Source organism: Leucoraja erinacea, chromosome 4, assembly GCF_028641065.1.
Source record: "Leucoraja erinacea ecotype New England chromosome 4, Leri_hhj_1, whole genome shotgun sequence".
NCBI lineage: Eukaryota > Metazoa > Chordata > Chondrichthyes > Rajiformes > Rajidae > Leucoraja > Leucoraja erinaceus.
In genome coordinates, this window is record NC_073380.1 from 94,063,084 (window position 1) to 94,070,433 (window position 7,350).

The 7,350-nt window shown below is 48.1% G+C and overlaps 2 non-coding genes across 2 annotated transcripts; both read right to left on the bottom strand.

The window, feature by feature from the left end:
• Window positions 1-5,335: 5,335 nt before the first annotated feature.
• trnag-gcc (transfer RNA glycine (anticodon GCC)) lies at window positions 5,336-5,406 on the bottom strand. The gene has a single exon. It is a non-coding gene; the product is annotated as a tRNA-Gly (tRNA).
• Window positions 5,407-7,276: 1,870 nt separating this feature from the next.
• On the bottom strand, window positions 7,277-7,347 carry trnag-gcc (transfer RNA glycine (anticodon GCC)). The gene has a single exon. It is a non-coding gene; the product is annotated as a tRNA-Gly (tRNA).
• Window positions 7,348-7,350: the final 3 nt, after the last annotated feature.

A 7,350-nucleotide genomic window follows, 5' to 3' on the forward strand; every position in this document is an offset into this window, starting at 1 on the left:
GTGGCATTTGCTCCTCCCCATGGACCTCCTCTCCTGATCCAGAGCCATCTCGAGGCCTTCTCCGCTGCCTCTGTGGTGTTCTTGATGGCCCTTCTCCTCGCCACTCCGTTGATGCCCAGTGCACCCAAGGCTTTGTAGAGCGATTGCCCTGCAAAACCTCTGCAGTCAACCTCGATGGGCATACACCTTGCCTTCCAGCCCTGCTTGCGGCTGTCTATGACCAGCTCTTCATACTTGGCCATCTTCCTCTCGTGGGCCTCCTCCAGACGGTCCTCCCACGGCACTGTCAGTTCCAACAAGACGATGTTTTTGGTCGCCTCTGAGACCAGGAGGATATCTGGCCTCCGGGTGGTCGTGGCAATGTGCTGTGGGAACTTCAGCTGTTTCACCAGGTCTACAGAAAGCTGCCGGTCCTGCGCAGTCGCCAGGATTCCTGACTGATTCCTGGCTGCTGTAGTTCTTGGCAGCTGCACTCCGGCCTTCACGAAGGTGATCATCTGGGTGGTGGGGCGTTCTCTTCTGAAGCTGATTCCCATGCTGATGGCGTCTGCAATGGGTTTGAGAACCTGGTCGTGACGCCATGTGTACCGGCCCTGCCCAAGAGCCTTTGGGCAACAGCTCAGGATGTGTTCAAACATCCCCTTGCCTGAGCATTGCAGGCAATCTGGAGATTCCGCTTTGCCCCAGATGAAGGGGTTCGATGGGCTGGGCAGGACATCATACACTGCCTGGACCAGGAACTTGATGCGCTGTGGTTCAGCCTGCCAGAGCTCAGTCCATGTGACTTTTCGGTCCATGGCCTGCTCCCACCTTGTCCAGGCTCCCTGCTGCCTCAATCCAACTGCTCTGGTAGACCTCTCCTCCTCCACCACTGCCCTCACTTCCTCCTGGACCAGCCTGCGCCTCTCCTTCCCCTTGGCCTTGTCAAACTGGGGAGATGGGAAGATTCCCAGGCCTGCTCTTCCCCGAGTCACTGCTCCCACCAGGACTCTGTGGCGTATCCGGGACTCTGCTTGCAGCACGGCTTCGCCGGCTCTCCACTTCCTCCCAGTTTTCACCTCCACCCCTGCTTGAGCCACCTTGGGGTCGCTGGAGTCCCTGTACAGCATCACCTCTCTGGCCCGAGTCACCTTGAACTCCTCCTCCAGGGACTTCAGGGGCAGCTGGAGCTTGGTGTTATTTCCGTAAAGGGCGATGCTGCTAAGGCTCCTGGGCAGTCCCAGCCACCTCCTGGGAAAGCTGCTGACTTTCCTCTCCAATCTCTCTACGATGGATATTGGGACTTCATAGACAAGCAGTGGCCAGAGTATCCTTGGCAGGATACCATGCTGGTAAATCCATGCCTTGAACTTGCCGGGAAGCCCCGACCGGTCCACTGCTCTCAACCAGCTCTCCAGCCCCTGACAGGTTGCCTGGACAGATGCTGTATCCTTCAGGCTGCTGTTAAAGACCTTGCCAAGATTCTTCACTGGCCTTTCGGAAACAGTTTGGATTGGTGTCCCTTCGATGCTGAAACGGAACCTGTCCATGACTTTGCCCTTCTTCAGCACCAGTGACCTTGCTTTTCCTGGCTTAAACCTCATCCTTGCCCATCCAATAAGTTTCTCCAACCCCTGCAGGATCCACCTGCCTCCTGGCACTGACTCAGTGGTGACAGTCAGGTCGTCTATGAAGGCTCTGATTGGTGGTTGGCGCATTCCTGACTTGGTCCGAGGGCCCCGGCACTCTGGCCCAGCAGACTTGACGATCATGTTCATCGCCAAGGCAACAAGGATCACAGAGATGGTACAGCCTGTGATGATCCCAACCTCCAGTCTGTGCCCCTCTGATGTTACTGACCCTGATGAGACTCTCATGCTGAACTGGTTGTAATAGTCCAGGATGAGATCTGCCACTTGGCCCGGCACATGATGTACATATATTTAGATACCCCGAGAAACAAGATTTATAAAAAGAACAGTAAAACAGTAAAACTGTCAAAACAGTCTAAATTGCAAATGTGTCTGTGCCGGGTCATGTGCGACGTGACCATCCGAGGGAGACAGTTCATGGGGGATGGAGGGCCAGTTCAGAGCCGCTATAGCTCTGGGGATGAAGCTGTTCCTGAGTCTGGAGGTTTGGGCGTAGAAGGCCTTGTAACATCTGCCGGATTGTAGTAGTTCGAACAGTCCGTTACAAGGGTGTGAGGAGTCTTTATGGATGCTGACGGCCTTCCTGAGGCACCGTGTGTGGTAGATGCCCTCCAAGGCTGGTAGCTGTGTCCCAATGATCTTCTGCGCTCTGTGGACGACCCGCTGAAGAGCTCTCCTCTCCGCCTCCGTGCAGCTGAGATACCACACAGAGATGCCATACGTTAATATGCTCTCTGTGGTACAGTGGTAGAAGGTTGTCAGCAGCTGTTGGGGCAGACCAGTCTTTTTTAATGTTCTCAGGAAGAACAGTCGTTGCTGTGCCTTCTTGACACCAGCGCAGCGGTGTTGATGGACCATGTGAGGTCCTCTGAAATGTGAGTGCCCAGAAACTTAAAGCTGGACACTCTCTCCACACTGTCCCCGTAGATGGAGATTGGGGCGTATTCTCCATTATGGGACCTCCTGAAGTCAATAATCAGCTCCTTGAAGGTGTTTCGTGACAGGTTGTTATCTGAGCACCAGTCCGCCAGGTTCTGCACATCCGCTCTGTATTTTGTTTCATCACCTTTGGTGATCAGCCCGATCACTGTTGAGTCGTCTGCAAACTTGACGATGGTGTTGGTGTCGAATGCAGGAACACAGTCGTGTGTGAAGAGGGAGTAGAGTATGGGGCTCAGTACATAGCCCTGTGGTGTGCCGGTACTCAGGGTGATAGTGGAGGACAGGTGCGGGCCCAGTCTCACTGCCTGCGGTCGCTCTGTCAGGAAATTCAGGATCCAGTCGCATATCGACGAGCTGAGGCCTAGCTGGTGGAGTTTGGCGGTGAGCTTGGTGGGGATGACCGCATTGAAGGCAGAGCTATAGTCCATGAAGAGCATCCTCACGTACGTGCTAGGAGCTTGTTAAACTGCAGGGAGGATGAGGGTGTGGAGATGGATAAACTGTAAACAAGGTTTGCCTGGACAATGTGTGACTGGGAGTAGTTAGAGAGTGAGACTAGAGTCATAGAGGCCCTTCAACCCAACTTGCTCACACCGACCAACTCGTCCCATTTACACTAGTCCTACCTGTCTGTGTTTGGCCCATATCTCTCTAAACATGCCCTATTCATGTACCCATCTAACTGTTTCTTAAATGTTGCAATAGTCCCTGCCTCAACTACCTTCTCTGGCATCTCGTTCCATACCCCCACCACCCTTTGTGTGAAAAAATGACCACTCAGATTTCTATTCAATCTTTCCTCCTTCACCTTTAACCTTTGCCCTCTGGTTCTCGATTCCCCTGCTCTGAGCAAGTGACTGTGTGTTCTACCCAATTTATTCCTCTCATGACCTTATACATCTGTAGATGATCACCGCCTCATCCTCCCCTGCACTCCAAGGAATAGAGACCCAGCCTGCACAACCTCGCCCTATAGCTCAGACCCTCGAGTCCTGGCACCATCCTCGTAAAAGATCATAGACACAAGAATGTAGGAAGTGTGAATTGTAGAAAGCATGCCCGATTAAAATTATGCCAAACTTGTTTTCACGACTAAAATAAATAACAATGGTAAGTTTACAGCCAGTAAATCTGGTTGAGTGCCACCTAAATCTTACATTTGAGGTAAAATCCTGAATCGGTGGGCATAGTAAGGTCTGTGATTAATCCAGACAGTCCAGCGAAAGAAAGCTCCATGCTAGCATTTATTTCAAGAGGGCTTGTATACGAAAACAGCGATGTGATGTTGAGGCTCTATAAGGCACTGGTAAGGCCGCATTTGGAATATTGTGAGCAATTGTGGGCACCATATCTGAGGAAGGATGTGCTGGCTCTGGAGAGGGTCCAGAGGAGGTTTACAAAAATAATCCCAGGAATGTGTTGGTTAACCTATGGTGAGCATTTGTCGAGACTGGGCCTGCACTTGCTGGAGATTTAGAAGAAACGTACAGAATAGTGAAAGACTTGGATAGAGTGGATGTGGAGAAGATGTTTCCACTAGTGGAAGAGTCGTGGTTTAGAGGTCATAGCCTCAGAATTAAAGGACATTCTTTTAGGAAGGAGATGAAGAGAAACTTATTTAGTCAGAGGGTGGTGAATCTGTGGAATCCTTTGCCACAGAAGGCTGTGGAGGCCAAGTCAGTGGATATATGTAAGGCAGAGATAGATAGATTCTTGATTAGTACAGTTGTAGGAGGTTATGGCGAGAAGGCAGGAAAATGGGGTGAGGAGGGAGTGGTAGATCAGCCATGATGGAATGGCGGAGTAGACTTGATGGGCCGAATGGCCTAATTCTACTCTTATTCATTCTGACCAAGCAAAATTATTTCTGATGTAAAGCGATCATGGGTTGATAGCATGAAGGCTTTTGAATGTCTAGATCTTCCTCTGTCCTGAGTTCCCCAGTCCACTGTACCCTGAACCATGTTGATTCTTCCAACGTGGTCGATGGCATATTCGTTCACTCGGCAGCTGCCATCCACCTCATCGGCAAGGGACAAACTCACCTCTGATCTTCAGGAGTCAAGTGTGTTCAATTGCCCTGAAAATGGTATCATGAAATTCGTACGTGCAGCAGCATAACCGGCCTATAAACACAGTATTCATTAATAACATAGTAAACAAACAAACATTCAATAAATTAAAATCCCTAATGTGTGTGCAAAAAGCCTGAAATCCTGAGTGCAACTAAGATGGTTCACAGTTCATGGTTTAGCTAGGGTTTTGTAGTGTTCAAGACCCTGATTGTTGTTGGGGAAAAGCTGTTCTTGAACCCGGTTGTGGCTTTCAGACTGCTATACTTTTTCTCAATGGTAGCGGTGAAACTAGAACATGACCAGAATGGTGCAGGTTTTTGATGATGCTGGCTGCCTTTTTGAGACAGCGCCTCCAAAAGATACCTTTGATGGTGGGGAGGTTCAGTAGTTTAGTTTTGTTTTGAGATATAGTGTTTGAAACAGGCCTTTCAGCCCATCAGGTCCACCCCGACCAGTGATCACATGTACACTAGTTCTATCCTATACACTAGGAACAAGTAAACTAACCTACAAACTTGCACCTTTGGAATATGGGAGGAAAGCGGAGCACTCGGAGAAAACTCATACCGTCACAGTAACACATGTGGTGTAACACAGGCAACACAACACCCGTAGTAAGGATTGAACCCTGGCCTCTGGTGCTGTAAGGCAGAATTCTACCAATGCATCACTAGCAAAAATTTGTATTGCATTGGCCGGGAATCGAACCCGGGCCTCCCGCGTGGCAGGCGAGAATTCTACCACTGAACCACCAATGCAAGTGCTGAAAACAGTAGCCATGATGAATGTAGTAGCTCTGATGATGAATAGAAAATTGGTTGGTAGACAAAGAGTAGGGATTAACGGGTCCCTTTCAGAATGGCAGGCAGTGACTAGCGTAGGGTACCGCAAGGCTCGGTGCTGGGACCACAGCTATTTACAATATACATCAATGATTTAGATGAAGAGATTCAAAGTAACATTAGCAAATTTGCACGACACAAAGCTGGGTGGCAGTGTGAACTGCGAGGAGGATGCTATGAGAATGCAGGGTGACTTGGACAGGTTGGGGGAGTGGGCAGATGCATGGCAGATGCAGTTTAATGTGGATAAATGTGAGGTTATACTTTGGTAGTAAAATCAGGAAAGCAGATTATTATCTAAATGGTGTCAAGTTGGGAAAAGGGGAAGTACAACAGGATCTGAGGGTCCTTGTTCATCAGTCAATGAAGGTAAACATGCAGATACAGCAGACAGTGAAGAAAGCGAATGGCATGTTGGCCTTCATAACAAGAGGAGTTGAGGATAGGAGCAAAGAGGTCCTTCTGCAGTTGTATAGGGCCCTAGTGAGACCACACCTGGAGTATTGTGTATAGTTTTGATCCCCCTAATTTGAGGAAGGACATTATTGCTATTGAGGGTGTGCAGCCTAGGTTTACAAGGTTAATTTCTGGGATGGCAGGACTGTCATTTGCTGAGAGAATGGAGCGGCTGGGCTTGTACACTCTGGAGTTTAGAAGGATGAGAGGAGATCTTATTGAAACATATAAGATTGTTAAGGGTTTGGACACACTAGGGGCAGGAAACATGTTCCTGATGTTGGGGGAGTCCAGAACCAGGGGCCACAGTTTAAGAATAAGAGGTAAGCCATTTAGAACGAAGATGAGGAAACACTTTTTTCACATAGAGAGTTGTGAGTCTGTGGAATTCTCTGTCTCAGAGAGCCGTGGAGGCCGGTCCTCTTGATACTTTCAAAAGAGAGCTAAAGATAGCGGAGTCAGGGGATATGGGGAGAAGGCAGGAACGGGGTACTGATTGGGGATGATCGGCCATGATCACATTGAATGGCGGTGCTGGCCCAAAGGGCCGAATGGCCTACTCCTGCACCTATTGTCTATTGTCTATTGAACTGGGCAGTTTCCACCACTTGTTGTATTTTCCTTTTTTCCGAGTCATTCAAAGTGCTTGACCAGGGCATCATGTAACCAGTCAGTGTGCTCTTCACCATTCACTTGTAGAAGTTCAAGAAAGTATTTGTTAACATACTGAATCTCTTCAATTTTCTAAAGAAGTACAGACTTGATGGGCTTTCAGATAAAAATGAACGTGAATATAGTTTGCCTTTTAAAAACACATTTAGAAATCACAAATTTAAAAAAAAAACTATTGATTAAAATAATTGCAAACCACTTGTATTTGCATAATTTTGAAATCCAAAACAAGCATTTAAACTCATGTCCCAGCCATTGCTCAAGAGGTTGGTGCTTAGTCTTTTCACATGAGACCTGCTCCCTCATTGATGTTGCTCCTCGCTTTAAACGTGCCACAGATTATTATTCTGTAAATCCAAACAAGTCAAATTGGGAAGTATGTTTTAGTGTGCAATAATAGACAGCGATGGTTAATTCATTACAAAGTGTTTCATCCCAAAATTCACTTTGGTCTTTGCAGAAAGTGGACTTTATGTTTTTGTTTTGGATCTCAAACAACAGGCTTTTTACATTAATATTAACGATAGGTTGCTAAGGAGGAACTCAGTATCCAATTAATAACATTGGGTGCAGCCAGCATTAAAGTGTAAAATTAATCCAGAAAGAGCAATTAAATAGTATTTATACTAATATAGATTTAGTAAATAAAATACTTCACTGCATTGGCCGGGAATCGAACCCGGGCCTCCCGCGTGGCAGGCGAGAATTCTACCACTGAACCACCAATGCAAG